A 19,784-nucleotide genomic window follows, 5' to 3' on the forward strand; every position below is an offset into this window, starting at 1 on the left:
CCTGCTTGAAAAGGAGTGGACACAGGTCACATGGCCAGATACACCACCAGGCACGTGTGCCTTCTTGCATTCCTGCCTTGGCCTCAGGGAAGCGCACCCTTGTCTTCTAGGCTTGGGCAGCTCCTCCCTGCCCTCGGCCTGTAGGAGCCTCACTCACAGGCTCTCGCATCCTTAGGGAACGGCCACCTGGGGGAAACGTGCCTTCTGGCTCTTCCTGACTTCTACTGCCACTGAATCCAAAACCTGTTAAAGACCTTCTAAGGCATAGGAGCCCACACTGTGAACACAAAGACTTTTTGGAATGAGGGAAAACCTACCTTTCATTCCTCTCCAGTAGAAAGAATACCACTAATTAATTTCTCAGTAAATGACCCTGTTATGGGGTACTTTCTCATCACCCTCTACCCCTCTCCATTCCTTCTGGAAATGGTGGTGAGCAGTGTGTTTCAAAGGCTCTGTTTCTGTTTATAACACATACATATTTTTTCCAGATTAAGAGGTTGCAGGGTTCGTAGTTAATTTTTTTGTAAACAAAAGTGCAAGGACACACGCGTTTTCCCTGATTCCCACCACTGAGAAGTACTCACCATTATTACTTGTGTACATTTCCTTCCAGTCCATGTTCTTTGCTTTCTGTGTATTTTAAGCATATTTGGTGTCAAGCTTTGGACTCTCCACTTTCCACCATTGTAAGCAAGCATTTTGGGAAAAATATCCCATCTTGTGGTTGTAGCATAGCTTATTTAGCTACTTCATTCGGGGTTTTTAGGCGAATAAGGCTGATCATCAAGACTACATCGTCCTTTGTTCTCTGCCAGCTCAGGAAAAGGTCTAAAAAGACACATGTGTCTGGGGTGGGGGAGGAGAGGTGGTGTCTTGGCTTGGTTAGGAACAAAAAGGAACTTTCACAAAGAGGAGGTAGTTAATTCTAGGTGATTGTTAGGGATCTTAAGAGAGAGGTGAGTGGGTGAGCAGAGAGCCTTTGTTGCAGGTCCCAGTCGCCTGTCAGCCTCAGTCCTTGGACCTTCTTGGGCCATCTTGTCTTCCCTCAATTCTGGACTTTTTGTCTTTCGATGCCAGGCTAGTGTGCCTAGGGCAGAAGTAGGTCCTTATTGTGAGGTGGATTCTTTAAAATAAATATTTCATTTAGTACATAAAAAGCATTTGGAGGATGGAATGACCCCAAAATGAGCTGTCCTAAAAAAAGCGGCCAACCCTATTTCTATTTCTGAGTCTTATCAATTTTTAAAAAACATTTTTAAAAGGTTAGGGAAGTAGTTTTCTTCATTTCTCTACAAATTGATTAACTCTTTCACATAGTTGAGTTAGAGATTAATCTTGTTGGGCTAAAATCATATGTTACATGAAGAGGTAGAAAACTAATCAAAGTTCTTTTTCTGAAAGGAAGTTTTAACAGTTGAAAAATGACTAATCTCTGAAGCAAGGCGGTAACAATGAGGATTGGGGGATAGAGTTATTTATAATTAATATACCAGTAATTCTTTCTAACTTTGGGGCCAAACTCATTGCCAGTATATTTTTTTTCAGCTGGAACACAAATATTAATTATTGGTTCTACTGGTCTTTACTGCAATAAAATAATTAAGTTTTTTTAATGGAATTATGCTTTGGTTTAACAGCGTATTATGGACACATTACATAATCTTCCTGGGACCTCCCCTAACCACTCATTTCCTATTTTACATTTCTCAATGATAAAGTTGTTGCCATGTTAATAATCTTTACTGTCTCTACTTACTTGAGAAAATGTCTTAAACTAAGTAATAATTTGCCTACCTGGATAACTGAAAGCGTTCTTTAACAGTTGCATTTCTAATTTAGGTGATTGTATGTTTATTTCATTTTGGTCTTTAGTCTTTTTGTTTTTAAACATCGACTGCCTAGTTTCTGTCAAACCTTGGGTAGGCCTTTTTTTTTTTTTGGTTCTTTCAAATACACAATGTCTCCTTGTTAAACAATGGAGCTATTTAAAAACTCAGGGAAATGTCTCCCTCCCCAGATTTCCTGATTGCAAACTCATAAGCACATCTTCTTTGGGGTCCTGGTAATTGTCTTCTCTCAGCCTGGGTCAGGGACTCTAAAAACTCTTGGGGTTTTTGATGCTGTGATCAAACTGTGCGTCAGAAAAACAGGTTGAGTTAAAACAAGAAAATCAAGTGGATGGCGGTGTTGTTGGAGGAGGGGAAGGAGGTAACTTTGTCTTGTGAAACTGGTGATCACCAAGTGCTAGTCCCCAGCGTGCAGAAAGGTGATAGGACCTATTGCTCACCACTCGTCTGCCGTTTAAATATTATTTTACACTACTGATGCTTTCAGATGCAAAAGGCATAACTCAATGTGTGATTTTTTTTTAAGTAAAATGAGACACAGTTTTTGTCATTTGAAGAACATCACAGTTTTTATTTATTTTTTAATCGAAGGATAATTGCTTCACAGAATTGTCCTGATTTCTGCCAAACATACAGTTCTGAGGTACTGTCCTTGAGGCTGATTGGCTGATAGTGCAGTGTTTTTGCTCCTTATTCTATAATTGTGTGGGGCTTACCAAGTGGCGCTAGTGGTAAAGAACTCACCTGCCAATGCAACGTAAGAGACTAGGGTTCAGTCCCTGGGTCGGGAAGATCCCCTGGAGAAAGGCATGGCAACCCACTCCAGTATTCATGCCTGGAGAATCCAAAGGACCAGGGAGCCTGGTGGGTTACAGTCCATAGGATCGCAGAGAGTCAGGCTCATCTGAAGTGATTTACATGCACACATATCCTTGGGTGAGTTCATAAACTTTGGGACCTGCTGTACTAAACAGTGTAGCTAATATCTGACATTGAAGCAGAAAACACTCTTGTTATATAAGTGAACCCTACAATTTTATGATTATAATGTAAATGAAAATGTGAGGTGGCCACAAAGTCAAAGGACTGGCTCATTTGGTAGCTATAGACAGATTTTATTTTCCTGATGATTTAGCTCATTGTTTTCATACGTATGTTTCCCTTTCAATAGGATTGAGGGTCTGTTTAGAAAAAAGGTAAGCATAAGTAGCCAGTGGGAGAGTTCACATTCATTTCTTTCTTAGTGTCAATGATTTGTTTTCAGTAAGTTGAAGTGTCTTAATTCTACTCATGATATGCAATTTAATTTCAGGTGGGCAGGTTACACTGGATCCTTTTCAATATGGAAATGTTACACAGTTGGGTGCCATCTCTCTCTACTTTGAATTTCTCCTTTGAAATGTTTTCCTGTAAAGGTCAGGGATTCCATAACTGTAATAAACTGGAGTCCCGGAACACAGTGAAGAGGATCTCTCTGAGTCACTGCGTGCAGGGAATGCAGCATGAGTTGAAGTGGGATGGCTGGTGAATGTGGTGAAGAGGCGGAGCGCCTGTGTTGTTCTGGAGCTCAGGGCACTTACTAATAAGGGCCAAATTCCAGGCTGGGATGATGAGGTCACCTCTTTGAACACAAGGCTGGCCCTGTGAGAAATAGGTGGCCATGCCCATAAGAGGCAGGGTGGTGATTTGAAGGTAGGTGAAGCCAGCAGTAAACTTTTCCTTAGGAAATGACGCTTTCCTGGCGCTCTGCCTTGTCTGAACTCCTGCCATAGTTTTAATGTAATTCACACGATTCACTGAAACCTCTTTCCACAGTCACATTCTCATACATGCTCTCGCAGAGTCTGGGAGGTCTTTGGGAAGCAAGAATGGAGGAAGATGCAGTTAGGAGTTAGGGACTAACAGATACGCACTACTATCTATAAAATGGGTAAGCAGCAAGGACCTACTGTGTAGCACAGGCGCCGATAGTCAATATCTTGTAATAACCTATTAGCACAAAGAATCTGAAAAAGTATATATGTATAAAGTTGGCCAAAGAGTTCATTCGGGTTTTTCCACAAGATGTTATGGGGTTGAATCACTTTGTTGTACGCCTGAAGTTAACACACTTTAATTTTAAAAAATAAAGGAAGATGCCGGACCAAAGGAATGACATCCTGAAAGAATAAGTACAATAGAAGAATCTAAGATTGGGGATCACAGGTTTATAGAAGTCGTAAATATGTACATTTTATAATGTTGAATTTGTTGTATTTTGAGACACATCATTTATAAATCCTTCTTTTTTAAAAAAGCTTATCTCAATATGGTCAATATATGTATGTTTTAGATCTTCTGCTGGCTAAATTCACTTCCTAATGTATATTATAATATCCTCCTTTCCTCTAAGACCAGTACATACAAAGAGGCTTCACACCACAGCTCCTGATTTCTGTGTTCTCTAATCCTTAAAGGGTCAGATATCTAGACATAGAAAAAAAAAGAAAAAAGCCACGCCATGTTAACAAGGATATGATCCAGAAACTTGGATTTAATTTTAAAGTCTTAACTAAGAAACAGTTTAACAAAAGAATATGAATCACACATGCTTAAACACAAGTCCCTTCCCTAGCTGTGTCTGACTAGACCAGCTGGTTTGAGAAGGGATAAGGAGGAAATGCCTGCTTGAAATGGATAGTTTACGTGCCGGTTCATTCATCTGCGTTCGGATCCTTAAGAATACACTGCAGAGAAAGGAATGTCCAAATCGTGACATCTTACTTGTCTGTCTTCTGTGCGCCTGATAACTGCGTGTACAAATATGTGTGTACGTGTGTGCTCAGTCGTGTCTAGTTCTTTGTGAGCCCATGGATTGTAGGCTGCCAGGCTCCTCTGCCCATGGGATTTTCCAGGCAAGAATACTGGAGTGGGTTGCCATTTCCCTCTCTAAGGGATCTTCTCGACGCAGGAATCAAACCCGTGTCTCCTGCCTTGCAGGCAGATTCTTTACCACTGAGCCACCTGGGAAACCCCCATGTACAAATATATCACAGGACACACTGGGGTGTCTGTCCACCTGGGTCAGGCTTTCTGCTCCTAGAAAAACTTCACAATCTGAGTATGAAGCTTATTAACTTGATCTACCTCATCTATCTGACTGCCAGGCTACAGGCTCAAAAACCTGGTTTGCTGGTATCCCAAGAGCAGCCCCATGTCTTTGGCGTGGGTCTGTGGTTACTAAGCTCCGTGCTTTATGTATAGGACCAGAAATGCTAAGACATTAATTTACAGCGAGGACAGATAACTGGTACGGGGTTTAGACTCGTCAAAGTTCTTACTCTTTGCTTTATAGAGATTTTTACAAAATGGCTAAAAGCACAGGCTCTGAAGGCACACTGCCTGGGTTTGGATACCTCTCCTACCACTTGTTAGCTGTGTGGTCTTTGGCAAGTTTCTGAACTTCTCAGTTCTTCAGCTTTCAAGTCTGTCGGATGTGGAGAAATGTAAGTCTTGCCTCAGGATTCTCATGCAGATTAAACGGTTGCTTCTTGTCTTGCATTAAAAGACATTTAGTCTAAATTAGCAGTTGTCATTATTGTTCTTGTTATTCACTTTTGGGCAGACCTCTCCCTGAAGTAGGCAGAAGGTGGCGCGGGGGACATGGTAGCAGAGCAAGGCACATTAGCTGGCTTACAAGATCCATGGCATCGAGCAGAGGTGGATGGATGCACGTGATTTTGAGAGTTGATCTGAAATGAAATCTGTGTTGGGTTCAGTCCCTTGCATGCCCTTCGCCTTGAGGGTGCCGATTTGAAGTCCTTGGAGGCACAGTTGACTTGTTCTGCAGTTTTTGTTTTCCTATGTTTCTACAGCTAATCAATCACCCTTCTTATTGTTACATTCTTTCTGTAACTGTGTTAATATTTACATTTATTGTCAAGTCTGCTGCCTTGGAACCAGCCTCTTTAGCTCTTGCATAATTCATTGTATTGATTTTAGAAGTTAATTCTATGGGCAATCTTGTGCATCTTGTTCTCCAATCCTTGGGGGAAGAGCCTTAATGTAACATTCTATATAGGAAAGCATGTATCCATGAAAGGATGTATTGAAGAAAGAAAGACCAAAATGTTTTCTTTTTTTTTTTCTTTTAAAACTTTGTATTTTACATTGGAGTGTAGCTGATCAACAGTGTTGTGATAGTTTCAGGCGGGCAGCAATGGGACTCAGCCATAGCTATACTTGTAACCATTCTCTCCCAAACTCCCCTCCCATTCAGGCTGTCACATAACATTGCAGAGTTCCCTGTGTTATACAGTAGGACCTTGTTGGTTATCCATTTTAAATGTCACAAAATGTTTTCTTTTGACAGCTTATATTTATGAAGTACTCATTTTGCCAAGCACTCTGATACTTTCTTCACATGCATTATCTCATTTCATTTCTACTTAACCCTCAGAGGTAGTTCAAATTTTTACCCCTAGTCTACAGATCAGTAAATGACCTCAATTTAAAACCAGCTCTACCAATCAGTGGCAAGTTCTTGTATTTTATAACTGTACTCTCCTAAGAAATAGAAAATCAGTGAAATCTAAAACCGAACTACCTTTTCCTTTGTGGAATGTGTAATACGTAAGACGTAGTTAAATGCATTTCTGTGTCTAATGCAGATATTTCTAACTTTGAGTGTGCCTTGGTTGTGGGAGCCCACATGACCTCCTTTCCTAAGCCTTATTTGCCACAAGTTGGTGGTGCTGCCTTGAAAGTCATTACATCATCTTCCAGAGGTAAAATTCTGTGGCTCAGCCCACAAATTGCAAGAGCAAGGAGACTTCATTCATTACCCAGACTGAGTACTGAGCAATTTAAAGACCAGCATCTTCTGGTATCGTCCCAGCCCTCCTGTCTTTAGATACAGAATTGGTTCCTTGTGGCCAATTTCATCTTTGCAAGATGAGAGACTGAGAAAACATCAGTGGATGCAAATGAGGAAAAGAAAAGGCATCTGTCAAGTTAATTAAAGGAAAACATTCCCTTGACCTCTTGGTTTTTTTTTTTTTTTTTTCTGTGCTTTTCATCAAGTTGGGCTATTCTTTCCTCCTTAGAGATCTGCTCTTCCTTTCATGTTGGCCATGAATAGTAGGGCACTCAACACTTAAGGATGGAAGGAACACGCGACTTATTTTAATATCCATTTGGCAGTTTTCCTGTTGTTTTTCCATTTAGGAAACATTTTCTTCCACTTGTGCCCATTATCACAGCTTTGACATTCCTGTCATTAGCAGAATGTCATTTTGCAAGATTCTGAGTTGGGCACAGCCAGCAACAAAACATACTGAACAGAAAGAGGCTGGCTTTTTGCCACCTGACGTTTCCTCACAGAAAAGCACAAAGTGGAGCTCAGATGTGGGCTTTCCATGTGTGTCTGTTTGTGTTCTGACTGTGGAGGCGCAGGAATCAGAGACAGTTCACTTGTGAGCAAAGCATTATGCCAAATTGCTGTAAATGCAAAATGCTTTCCAGTTGGAAGGGCGTTATACAGTCATGCTGTTCATTCTGGGTTTGACATAAATTTCTGTCAAGTGTCATAAAAGGAAATCCAGTGGTTACAGAAGTCAACTCCTCCTCCCTTTTTGTGGGTCAGATTGGAGTGGGGCCAGAATCCTCTGAACCAAAAAGGGGGAACTGATTGTATGGGTCATGTTTAGCTTTGTGGTTAAATTACCCTACGAGAGTGAAACACGGGCTTCGCTGCTGGCTCACATGGTAAAGAATCTGCCAGCAATGCAGGAGACCTGGGTTTGATCCCTGTCAGAAAGATCTCCTAGAGAAGGGAATAGCTACCCACTCCAGTATGCTTGCCTGGAGAATTCCATGGACAGAGAAGCCTGGCAGGCCCCAGTTTATGGGATAGGAAAGAGTTGGATGCTACTTAGTGACCAGCACTTTCACAGTAAAACATATCCACCAAATTCAGTATTTCTAGATGTAGCGAGTTAAACAGATTCAATGTATATATGGAGACCCTGGAGTGGGTAAAATAATAGTGTATCAGTTCGGCTGCTGCATATATGTTCAAGTAAGATTTGAATATAAGAAAATCTTTCAATCCAGATTTATAGAACTGGTGACCATTTCTTTAAAGCCATAAAGCAGGAGGTACTAGGTACAGAGGAAAGAAGTTAATAGTAAAATTTCATTATAGTATTTCCAGAAAGGAGAATGGAACGTTAGATTTAAGCTGTTGTATTTTCTCTGGTTTGGTGTTGCCACCACTTTCTTAATTTTTTTTTTTTTATTGTCTTTGTATAACACTGGCCAACTGAGAAAAATCCAATGCTATTAAATTCATTAAAAGTGATTTTTGTACTTGGCTTTCTGCTGCTTAGTAAATAAAGTGTATCAAGTTGTGACTTTTATCCATGCTGAATATGAAACATGGAAACTTAAAAAATGTGTCATGTACATCCCCCATCCCCACAACACAAGAGGTTTAAAGGAACATTAGTTTGTGTTTTGTTTATTTTTCCTTAACTCTCAAACATGTCTGTAGACTTAACTTTGGTCCCTGACCAAAGCTGTCCTGAGAACAACCAAAGGCTTGTGTGTCAGTCTTACAGCTGTTTGTTTTTATGACCCTTTACCCAGTTATAAAATTGGGGCCACCACCTCTGTCCCTCCCCGTGCTGACTCTCATTGCCTCTTTGACAGCCCAGTCAGAGGTCAGCCCAGCCAGGTGATAGCAGCACAGATTAGACCATAATTTTGAATGACTCCAGACAATGTTTGGCCAGATCAACCTTTGGACTCTTTGGTAGACTCTTTGGAGCAGTCTCCCAAGATACAGCACATGCTCTTCAACTCTTGACCTTACCTTTGCAGCATTTTCTCCACACCTTCATCTCAAGTACAGTCTTTAGTATGTGCCTTTCGTGAGGTTTAAGACATTACACTCCGTGTGACTAATCAAAAGTCCAGAATTCATTTCTTCATTGACTGTTCCAGGCTTTAAGTGACTTTGTTCAAATAGATGACCTGCCCTGGTGTCTTAGGATTCCTGGGGGACATGAGTCTAGGTATGTCCTATAACACATCCTGCAGATACATTCCACTGCAAAAATTAACAGGTATTGAGAGTCTTCTCACTTTAATTATTTTTTACTTCTAGCATTTTCAGCAGTTGGACTTCATGTTGCTACCATAAATCCCACATTATTATCAGCTCCTGCTTGACTTTGACCATTATATTATGCCCCCCTCTGAACTCCACCGATTATCCCATTTTGTTTTATTCAGAGTGACATGTATGTAGATTTTCTCAGTAAGATGTTTCACATCATATAAAGCTGTCAGTTCTTTGTGTTTTCTCAGTTATACATGGCCTTGATCAAACTAGTAGAATTAACTGTAATATCATCTTGGATCAGTGTAGTCTTATAGATTAGACTATGTGTGTCCTCCAAGTTAAATTAGAAACTTCTTAAAGGCAGGAACTATGTGTAGTTATTCAAAAATATTTACTGAATCTGTATTCAAATCATTTTTATTTTCTGAGTATCCAAAGAGATTTACTATGTATAAAATACAATCTTTGACCTCAAGGAACTTGTCCCCCATCTCTAGACTGTAAGCTCCAGGTGGAATCTCTGGTTATGTTTACTGAATGAATGAGTGACAGCAGAGTGGATGCTCTGCTTGCCAGGGTCACCGGTGCAACATGGTGTGTGTCAGCCCACCCATCCTTCACATGCTGACATGTGACGTCGGAGCTCACCATGTCAGCCACATAGAGTTAGCTGTGTTCATGTATCTTGCTTTGCAGTAGCCGCAAAATGGAATAATTAAGACGAAATAGGTTTAAAATGTTTGTGTCAGGCAGATCACTGAATTTAAGGGGTTGTTTAGGGAAGACCTATGAAATGGAGGGACAGTTTGCCCTCCTGAGTATACACTCTAAAATCCTGAGCTGATGGAGGTTTTATCTCACACTTTAGATAGCAGCATATTTTTGTTTGTACATCTCTGCCAGATTCTGCCTAAGAATACAGTTATCTGTGAATCAGTCTTAGCTCTTCTTTTACACTTTAAACACTTTGAGAGTTTTTCTTCATGTTCTTATTTCCCATAGTACTTGGTACATAGGAATAGACATTCCATAAATGTTTATTGCATTGAATAGCATCTTGCCAATATCTATATATTCAGCCATCTCGCTTCTCCTACAAAGATGGAAAGTTGGGCTAGATCTCACCAAGGGCTTATCTTAATGGATTAGATATATTTCTAAGAAGTACTGTATATAGTAACATATATATATACACACACACATGTACATATACATACTCCTCTTGAATTTCCTAAGAATTTTTGAAAGCTTCAAGATCTATACCTTCCTCTGGGTATGTAATTAGCCTAAATTTTTTGCTCCTACCTGAAAACTGTATGAGCAGTCATTCATTTCCATGATAATTAATGTCTTTAAAAAGGAGTTTTTCTACTAATGGAAAAGTTAAGTTCAAGTATCAAGCTGATAACATCAGTACTAAGTGTTCATAATAATATACCCCAGAAAATGATAAACTAGGTTATTACACTGATGCCAGTATGCAGAGGCCTGACACTATCTGCTCAGCCATCAGCACAGTGCTGGCTACCTGCTCTTTCTCCAGCATTTCGGAGGCTGTATGAAAGAGTATGGCTCACTCTCATACTTGCATTGAACCTTGGAGGTGATTTTTGGCATGACTTTTTAAAACGAAGTGCTGTATGTTAGAGTTGAGGCATGGAGATGAGAAGGTACTTCTACCCCTGCTCACCTGCTTTCTCGCTGGTCTCCCTCCCTCCTCCTCTGGTTAGAATGATTCTCTGAAAACAAAGATCAGCTGGTGTGCAAAACCTTCTGACAGCTTCCCTTTTCGCCCAGAGTAAAACCCGTCTCAGTCGTGTGGCCTGCGAGCTGCCACAGTGGGCCGCATCCTCTGTCCATTGGCCTCTTTGCTGCTCGTCTCTGAGAAGCTCCGCTCCTCCTCTCTGGCCTGCTAGCTGCTCCTGGAGCCCTGCTGCCTCGGGGCCTTTGCTCTCACTGAATGCTCACTCCCTCATCCTTCTGGTCTTCCTCGAATACCACCTTCCCAGTGCAGCTTTTCCTAACCCCCTGTTTGAAACTGTGATTCCCACGTCCACTGCCGTGTCCTACAGTCTGCATCATTCTTCTCCACCGCCATCTCTCGTACTACAAATACCATCACCGTCTCCAATCCTATTCTGCTAATTTATTGTGTTTATAATCTTCCTCCTCTAGAATGCAGGTCTCTAGAGGACAGCAGTGATATTTGTTTGTTTAGAAGAGATGTTGTTCAGTCGCCAAGTCTTGCCGACTCTTTGTGACCCCGTAAACTGCAGCATGCCAGGCTTCCCTGTGCTTCCCTGTCTCCCAGAGTTTTCCTAAAACTCATGTTCCTCGAGTTGGTGATGCCATCCAACCATCTCATCCTCTCATCACCCCCTTCTTTTCCTGCCCTCAATCTTTCCCAGCATCAGGGTCTTTTCCAGTGAGTTGGCCCTTTGCATCAGGTGGCCAGAGTATTGGAGCTTCAGCTTCAGCATCAGTCCTTCCAGTGAATATTCAGGGTTGATTTCTTTTAGGATTGACTGGTTTGATTTCCTTGCTGTCCAAGAGACTCTCAAGAGTCTTCTCCAACACCATAGTTCAAAAGCATCAATTCTGCAGCGCTCAGCCTTCTTTATGGTCCAACTCTCACATCCATACATGACTACTGGATAAAAACCATAAAAACCATAGACTAGACAGACCTTTGTTGGAAAAGTATCTCTGCTTTTTAATATGCTGTCTAGGTTTGTCATAGCTTTTCTTCCAAGGAGAGCAAACGTCTTTTAATTTTGTGTTTGCAATCACCATCTGCAGTGATTTTGGAGCCCAAAATAGTTTAGAATAGTACCTAGCATGTATTAGGGACTCAAAAAGTAATTTGTTGGATGAATTCATGGAAGCTTGGTTGGAGCCCTAATTTCACAGGGCATAGGGAAGATGTTAACAGTGTCTTAACTTTACCTCGGGCTTCCCTGGTAGTTTAGCTGTTAAAGAATCCGCCTGCAATGCAGGAGACCTTGGTTTGATCCCTGGGTTGGGAAGATCCCCTGGAGAAGGGATAGGCTACCCACTCCAGTATTCTTGGGCTTCCTTGGTAGCTCAGATTGTAAAGTTTCTACCTGCAATGCAGGAAACCCAGGTTCAGTCCCTGGGTTGGGAAGATCCCCTGGAGAAGGGAATGGCTACCCACTCCAGTATTCTTTCCTGGAGAATTCCATGGACAGAGGAACCTGGCAGGCTACAGTCCATGGGGTCACAAAGAGTTAGACATGACTGAGTGACTTTCACTTAACTTTACCTAAATAACAGAGTCTATCACAGAGTCAGGAGTATTAATGCTTTGTTCCCTGTTGCCTTCTCAGGGGGACTAGAGCTTATCCAGCTGGCTGCCAGCTATGGCCTTGTTGTGCTGTCCAGGAAAAGGGGCAGAGCTGTAGACTTGAATCAGCCCAGGGGAAGGGCAGATTGATCTACATATGAGAGACAAAAAGTCATTTCTGGTGAAGACAATAGTATGAAGGCAGACATGGAGAGAAGGGCATGGCAGCATCTGAAGGAATTAAGGATATGAGAGAGAGGTGTCCAGGGGAAATTGTAGGAAGATTTCCTTTCTGTTGCGTGTATGATTTTTCTTTCAAATTTAGTCTCACAGATACTTTTCAAGGCTTTTTTGCAATCAGATTTGCAAATACAGAGAGGCCTAGATACTTAATGTTGCACAAAGAAAAAAAGAAATGTCCATGATATATATAATTTTAGTGCACTTCAGTTCAGTCTCTGAGTTGTGTCCGACTATTTGCGACCCCATGAATCGCAGCACGCCAGGCCTCCCTGTCCATCACCAACTCCCGGAGTTCGCTCATACTCACATCCATTGAGTCAATGATGCCATCCAGCCATCTCATCCTCTGTTGTCCCCTTCTCCTCCTGCCCCCAATCCCTCCCAGCATCAGAGTCTTTTCCAATGAGTCAATTCTTTGCATGAGGTGGCCAAAGTACTGGAGTTTCAGCTTTAGCATCATTCCTTCCAAAGAACTCCCAGGACTGATCTCCTTTAGAATGGACTGGTTGGATCTCTTTGCAGTCCAAGGGACTCTCAAGAGTCTTCTCCAACACCACAGTTCAAAAGCATCAGTTCTTCGGCACTCAGCTTTCTTCACAGTCCAACTCTCATATCCATACATGACCACTGGAAAAACCATAGCCTTGACTAGACGGACCTTTGTTGGCAAAGTAATGTCTCTGGTTTTGAATATGCTATCTAGGTTGGTCATAACTTTCCTTCCAAAGAGTAAGTGTCTTTTAATTTCATGGCTGCAATCACCATCTGCAGTGATTTTGGAGCCCAGAAAAACAAGGTCTGACAATGTTTCCACTGTTTCCCCATCTATTTGCCATGAAGTGATGGGACCAGATGCCATGATCTTAGTTTTCTGAATGTTGAGCTTTAAGCCAACTTTTTCACTCTCCTCTTTCACTTTCATCAAGAGGCTTTGTAGTTCCTCTTCACTTTCTGCCATAAGGGTGGTGTCATCTGCATATCTGAGGTTATTGATATTTCTCCCAGCAATCTTAAGAATCTTAAAATCTGCTTCAAATGAATAAAAAAAGCATGAATTAAACCCATCTTTATGTTGCTGTAAAATCTTGAAAATATTATGTTGAGTGAAAAAATTAAGTTATAGAGTATCTATAATATATAGTTTGTGCTAAAGTACCATTTATCCAAAAAGTCAGAAATGTGACGGTCATACAAATATAAAATAAATGTGTTGAGGATTTCATTTGCTTATTAATGAAGACAACAGTAAGAGATCTTGAAAACCATATATATATATGTGAATAAATATGTTAAATATATGTATGACATTATATATATATTTAATAAAAATGATGAAATTAAATTTGACAGCAAATATAAAACTAGCTAATATTTTGTAAGACAATGAAATTAAATGTTTGAAGTTACTTTTTTTATGAATGGATATTAACTGTATTTGTACTAGACAAAGTTCATTTATGTGTAGTAAATGAATTTACTAGACATTTTATGGTCTAGTAATGTGAACAAGAATCACTTGTGTTACTGCTCATTTTCTCTGACTGAACTCCAACCCCTACAGTGTTTTAAGGTAGCCTAGTCACTAGAAGGAAATGGCACCCCACTCCAGTGTTCTTGCTTGGAGAGTCCCAGGAATGGGGGAGCCTGATGGCCTGCCGTCTATGGGGTCGCACAGAGTCGGACACAACTGAAGCGACTTAGCAGCAGCAGCAGCAGTCACTAGAAAGACAGTGAAAGGTATACACCTGAGAGAACCAGATAATCTCTTGGGGGTTCATTGCACAAAGCCCTCCTGGCTACTGAAAGGAAAGCCATTCATCTCTTTTGCACAATTCCAAGTCTTGGTCAGTTTTTCCTGATGCATGGCACCAGTACTGAAAATACAGACACATACACAATTGTTGTTATGCTAAGTCATTTCAGTCATGTCCGACTCTGTGCGACCCCATAGACGGCAGCCCACCAGGCTCCGCCGTCCCTGGGATTCTCCAGGCAAGAACACTGGAGTGGGCTGCCATTTCCTTCTCCAATGCATGAAAGTGAAAAGTGAAAGTGAAGTCTCTCAGTCGTGTCTGACTCTTAGCGACCCCATGGATTGCAGCCTACCAGGCTCCTCCGTCCGTGGGATTTTCCAAGCAAGAGTACTGGAGTGGGGTGCCATTGCCTTGGGTATTTGTATATGTATATGAGTATATCAAGAATGGATGGGAAAGCTACCAGCCACAATTCTTTTAGAATTGCCTGGTTGGGGAGTGGAAAATGTTTGTTTGTTTGGATGTTTTGGATGGCAAAATGTACATTTCCTTCTATATCTTTAGTATATATACATGTAACATTTACTAAATCCTAGGAATAAATATCACAAAATGATAGCATTGATATTCCAGGTGGTAGGAAGTGTTTGGTTATTTTTTTTTGTATTTTTGATACTTTTAAAATTTCATAAACCAAACAAAAATAGGTAATGACGCCTCTGATCTGGTCCAGCCCCTTCATTGTAAAGATGAGGAAACGGAAGCTTGCCTGTTTTATAACATGTTTTCAGCAGTGGCACATTAACTGGATAATTTCTGCCCTCTGGTCACACCCAGTTTTCCTCTGCTTCTGCCTTCCTCTTTGTTTAAAGAGTATTTGGTGTCAGATTCTATTAAGGTATCAGAATATAGTTAACAGACGTTCACGTTCAGTATAGCTTTGGTCTATAATTGGCCTCCTGTGCAAATTTATCAAATTTCCCATCGAGATGAATTAATAAATTATAGCCTAGCTGTTCTGAATTCCTGGGGCCCTTCCGTCTCCTGCCCCACAGCCGTGGTCAGTCCTCTGTCTTACTGAGTGGTGACCTCTCATGTCAGCGGCGACCGTTGGAAATGACTGCCTGTTGGGGTTTCGCTTCCTCAGCTTGTCTCGCCGCCATTAGACACAATCAGCATTCATGTCCCCAGATGATTGTAATTTAAAATTAAGCATCATTTCAGCCACTCAGAGCTGTTGCAGAAGGCCACAGCCTGGTGGGCCTCACAGCTTTTACAGCCCTGTCAGAGGATAATTAATTGGTCCATCTGCCAGGAGAGATGTGACAGATTGAGGTGTGAGACGTGTACAGGTCCCTCCAAAGCCTTCATAGGGAGCTCTGAGCAGGACAGTCTAGGCAGCAACAGAATATGGGTCCTCTGGACCAAAAGTCCATCAGCGCTTTCCCCTTCCCTCAGGTGGTAGCTCACGGTCCTTTGTCCCTCACTCTGAGTTAGGCCTGACTTACACAACAGAATGCATGGTTTTGTCTCTCCATGTTCCTGACAAATGAAGGCGCTGTTGGCAGGCACGGGAGGATTGAGGAGCTCCTTGTGAAACTGCCCTGGTGAGCTCAGGGAGCACCCTGTGTGATCCTCAGGTCACCTGCTTTAGCCAAAACACCGTGCTGACAAAGGAAATACTTCCCGGTGGTGGCCTCCCGTCACGCTCAAGAGTCTCCACCTGGGTGCTCGTCCAGCTGTGACAGTCTTCTCACAGAGCTTGTGTCCCCACCCGACTTGCCTCCCAGCCCGCAGGGGCTAGACGGTCCTGCTCACTTGGAAATACCATCATCACCTTTCCACCTTCCATTCTTCTCAGATCCCAGGTTCCTGGTCAGCAGTGATTGTAGCTTGGGCGTGCGTGTGTGTGTGTGTGTGTGTGTGTGTGTGTGTTGTCTGTCAGTAGGCGGGTCTTTCCAGGGAGGAACCAGAGGAATGAGGAATAAGGAAGGCTCACTTGGCACCATCAGCCTCTGTTGTAGTCCACTGTTTACCTTTCCTGTTGTCTCAAGTTGTATAGGGTTGTCTTCTCGGGCTACATTCAGATTTTGCAAGTAAAGAATCTGTGCCATTGTGTCACCTTGCCAGATGAGAGGGCAAACTGAGCATGTTGTCCATAGGCCATGCCCCATGCCTGGTTTTCAGCTGGGCATCCTGAGGAGAAGCAGGCACTCTGTGGGCATTGGCTGTTCCTGGGTTTGGCATTAAGAACCAAGCACCGTCAGGGTGGATGACTTCCATTTCTTCTTAAAGAATGAAATACAGAGATTGTATTTGGGGAATGGATGGCTGGAACTTGAATTCATAATGGTTCTTTAGTTTCACTTTTGCAATCAAATACCTTTAAGATTCCTAAGTCTGAACTGGACTTTACAAGCTCAAGCGGTTAGAGGAAGGTAAATTTTCAGTTAAGATATTCCTGCTGCAGTAGGAATGATGTTCCTATTGTGCCTGGTAGGATGGCACCTATTTTTCCCACCTTGACAGGGCTTGAGAAAAAGCAAGGGTGGTTCAACTTGGTTGTGCTGCTGAAAGGAAAGGGACCTTGATTTGGCTCAAGTGGCGATGTCTCCACTGCTTCATCACTTTATGGGTTAGATGAGCATGATGTGGTCACCAGCTCCAGGGCAGCCTGCCTCACACTGCTAGCCATGAGCTCCTCCCTTTCATCAGGAAAAGAGTGTGATGCCTGGATAAGTAAATAATGACAACAGAGATCAGTTCAGCATTTTGCACCAGTGTCATTATTAACGCGGGTAGTGCCAGGTGCTATGGCAATCTAGGTAGTCAATATTCAGGTCCGTCCACTAGGCGTGCTCTTGTTTTGGGGTTAAAGGCAGATTTTAATTCATTTATTTTGAATCAGATGCTTAGAATAATAAGTGACTCTCAGAGAGATACCAGAAGTAGGTGACAATGAGATTGGATGACCACCCTCCTCTCCAGCTTTGAAAAGTTAGGTACAGAATATCTCAACAGGGTCCAGTATTTTTAAAGTATATACACACACCCACACTTAATATATGGAGAAGGAAATGGCAGCCCACTCCAGTATTCTTGCCTGGAGAATCCCATGGACAGAGGAGCCTGTAGGAGACTACAGTCTGTGGGGGTCACAAGAGTCGGACATGACTAAACAACCACCACCACACATACACTTAATATATACCTATATTTGAGATATAGGCCTGGGTTAGATTCCTGGGTCAGAAAGATCTCCTGGAGAAGGGAATGGCAACCCACTCCAGTATCTTTGCCTGGAAAATTCCATGGGCAGAGAAACCTGGTGGGCTACAGTCCATGGGATCTCAAAGAGTCAGACATGACTGAGCGACTAATACTTTCATATATATATGTGTGTGTGTGTGTGTGTGTGTGTGTGTGTATAATCTCAAGATCTAGGTGCTTTAAGGTTAAATATAAAATATGCCTTTTTACCCTTAAAAATATTAGCAACAAATAAGTTCATTTGAGAGGCCAAGACCCTATTTTGTGAGTGTAGAGATGAGTGTACATATCTAAATTTCTGCTTTGACCTGTATCTTGTAAAGTCAGTTTTGCCATGCTGAGGAACTTTTCATGTTTAAAAGCTTCATGTTTGATTTTGAGAGGTTCAAAAATTTTACTTCTCTCTCTAGCTTCATGCTAAAGATCAATATAGAGGTTAGAGAAGACAACCTTAGTTTTGATTGTTTATCACATTAGTCAATAAGATATGCTTCAACTATTTAAGGATTTGTGTAACACAAATTCTGAGGCAACTTGTTTTTAACTTCCTCTAACTTGCTCTTGTGTTATTAGGTAAAGAATCCTATTTTTCTTCATCCTTAATTACATTCACAATCATCAATTTGTAAAGATTACAAATCTTTTTAGACAATGGGCAAACGTGGGATGAATGTAATATAAACGTTGTTCTTGTTTTTATATTTTATGTTGTTACATTGACCACACAAGTGGATTGTTGCTATTGTTCAGTCGTTAAATTATGTCTGACTCTTTGCAACCCCAAGGAGTGTAGCACACCAGGCTCCTCTGCCTTCCACTATCTCCGAGAGTTTGCTCAAATTCATATCCACTGAGTCGGTGACGCTATCTAACCATTTCATCCTCTACCGCCTCCTTCTCATTTGCCTCCAGTCTTTCCCAGCACCAGGGTCTTTTCCAGTGAGTCAGGTCTTCGCATCAGATGACCAAAGTACGCTTCAGCTTCAGCATCAGTCCTTCCAATGAATATTCAGGGTTGATTTCCCTTAGTATTGACTGGTTTGAGGAGAAACCAGTAGATGGCATCATTTTAGTCAGACATTTCTTTTTGAGATTTTTTTTTGAAATCACATTTTTGAAATCAGTACTTTTTCAATATCCATTTATTCTGGTAGACTTTAAATAACTGATATAATTGTGGGAATTTTTGTTTGTGTTTTTCCTTGTTTTAGATACAAATTGTTGGCTACTTTCTTGCTGTGGTACTGGATTAGTTATACTCTATATATGTCTTAGGAAAATTTAATTAAAATATTTTTAAGAAATATCATTTTCTAAATTTTAAGTCAGCATACTTCACTAATATCCCTATGTAAGTATTCACTAGATTACTGTTTCTGTTGATATATCGATATCAGTAGATATCAATTGATAGATATTTCTTATTCATTTAATTTATATGTGTATAAATTAATAATTGAATGTCAATAGAAAATTTACATAAATGATTTAGATAAAAAATACTAGATGTAAAAAATAATACATATCCATTTTTGTGCCTGTGTTTTAGCCAGTTTGCTCAAATTAGCAAATGACTTTGGTGAGAGTTCCAGGATATAGATCTGTTGTTTATAATTTCTTTTATTAACATCAGCAAGTTGGTATATTTAATATTCCTATATTAACATGAAAGATATTAATTTGAATTAACATAAAATACAGTGTATAAAATATTTCTTTAAAAAAGAAGCACATGATTTGACTTGATTATGAATTTATTAATAGGTCAAATAATGATTCTTGATAGATGAGTTGATAATACCACATTCCACCTTCATAATTAAGTATCAAGGGCCCATTCTTATGCAACAACTTCTTTAAGGCTGAGTAAACATGATCTTTATTAAACACATAGATAATGCTAAGGGCTGTTGATTGCTCCAGTAAGGAAAGTAAAATGATGTAGCCTGACCTTAAGAAATTATAAATATGAGAATGTTGACAAATGATAATAGGTAGCAAACATCTAAAACAGAGGATTGGTTCCCCAAGTCAATATTATGGAAAGAAATTTGGTTTGGTTTTGAAATGTGTTATTCAAAAGTATTTAGAAATGTTCCTTTCATATATTTTATACAAACTCTCAAATATGTCCACCATATGTTACTTAAAAGTAGGTGAAAATTCCTGTTTAAAGAGTACTGTAACAGAGATATATTCTGAATTAAGAAGAAATTACAATAAATCTGTAATGGTGGTTAAGGGCAGCTCTAGTGTAG

The 19,784-nt window shown here is 40.9% G+C and overlaps 1 protein-coding gene across 1 annotated transcript in view; it reads left to right on the forward strand.

Annotated features, from left to right (window-relative positions):
- MAST4 (microtubule associated serine/threonine kinase family member 4) overlaps window positions 1-19,784 on the forward strand; it is a 617,121-nt gene that overhangs the window by 472,975 nt on the left and 124,362 nt on the right.

Source organism: Bos mutus, chromosome 20 (assembly GCF_027580195.1).
Source record: "Bos mutus isolate GX-2022 chromosome 20, NWIPB_WYAK_1.1, whole genome shotgun sequence".
Lineage (NCBI taxonomy): Eukaryota > Metazoa > Chordata > Mammalia > Artiodactyla > Bovidae > Bos > Bos mutus.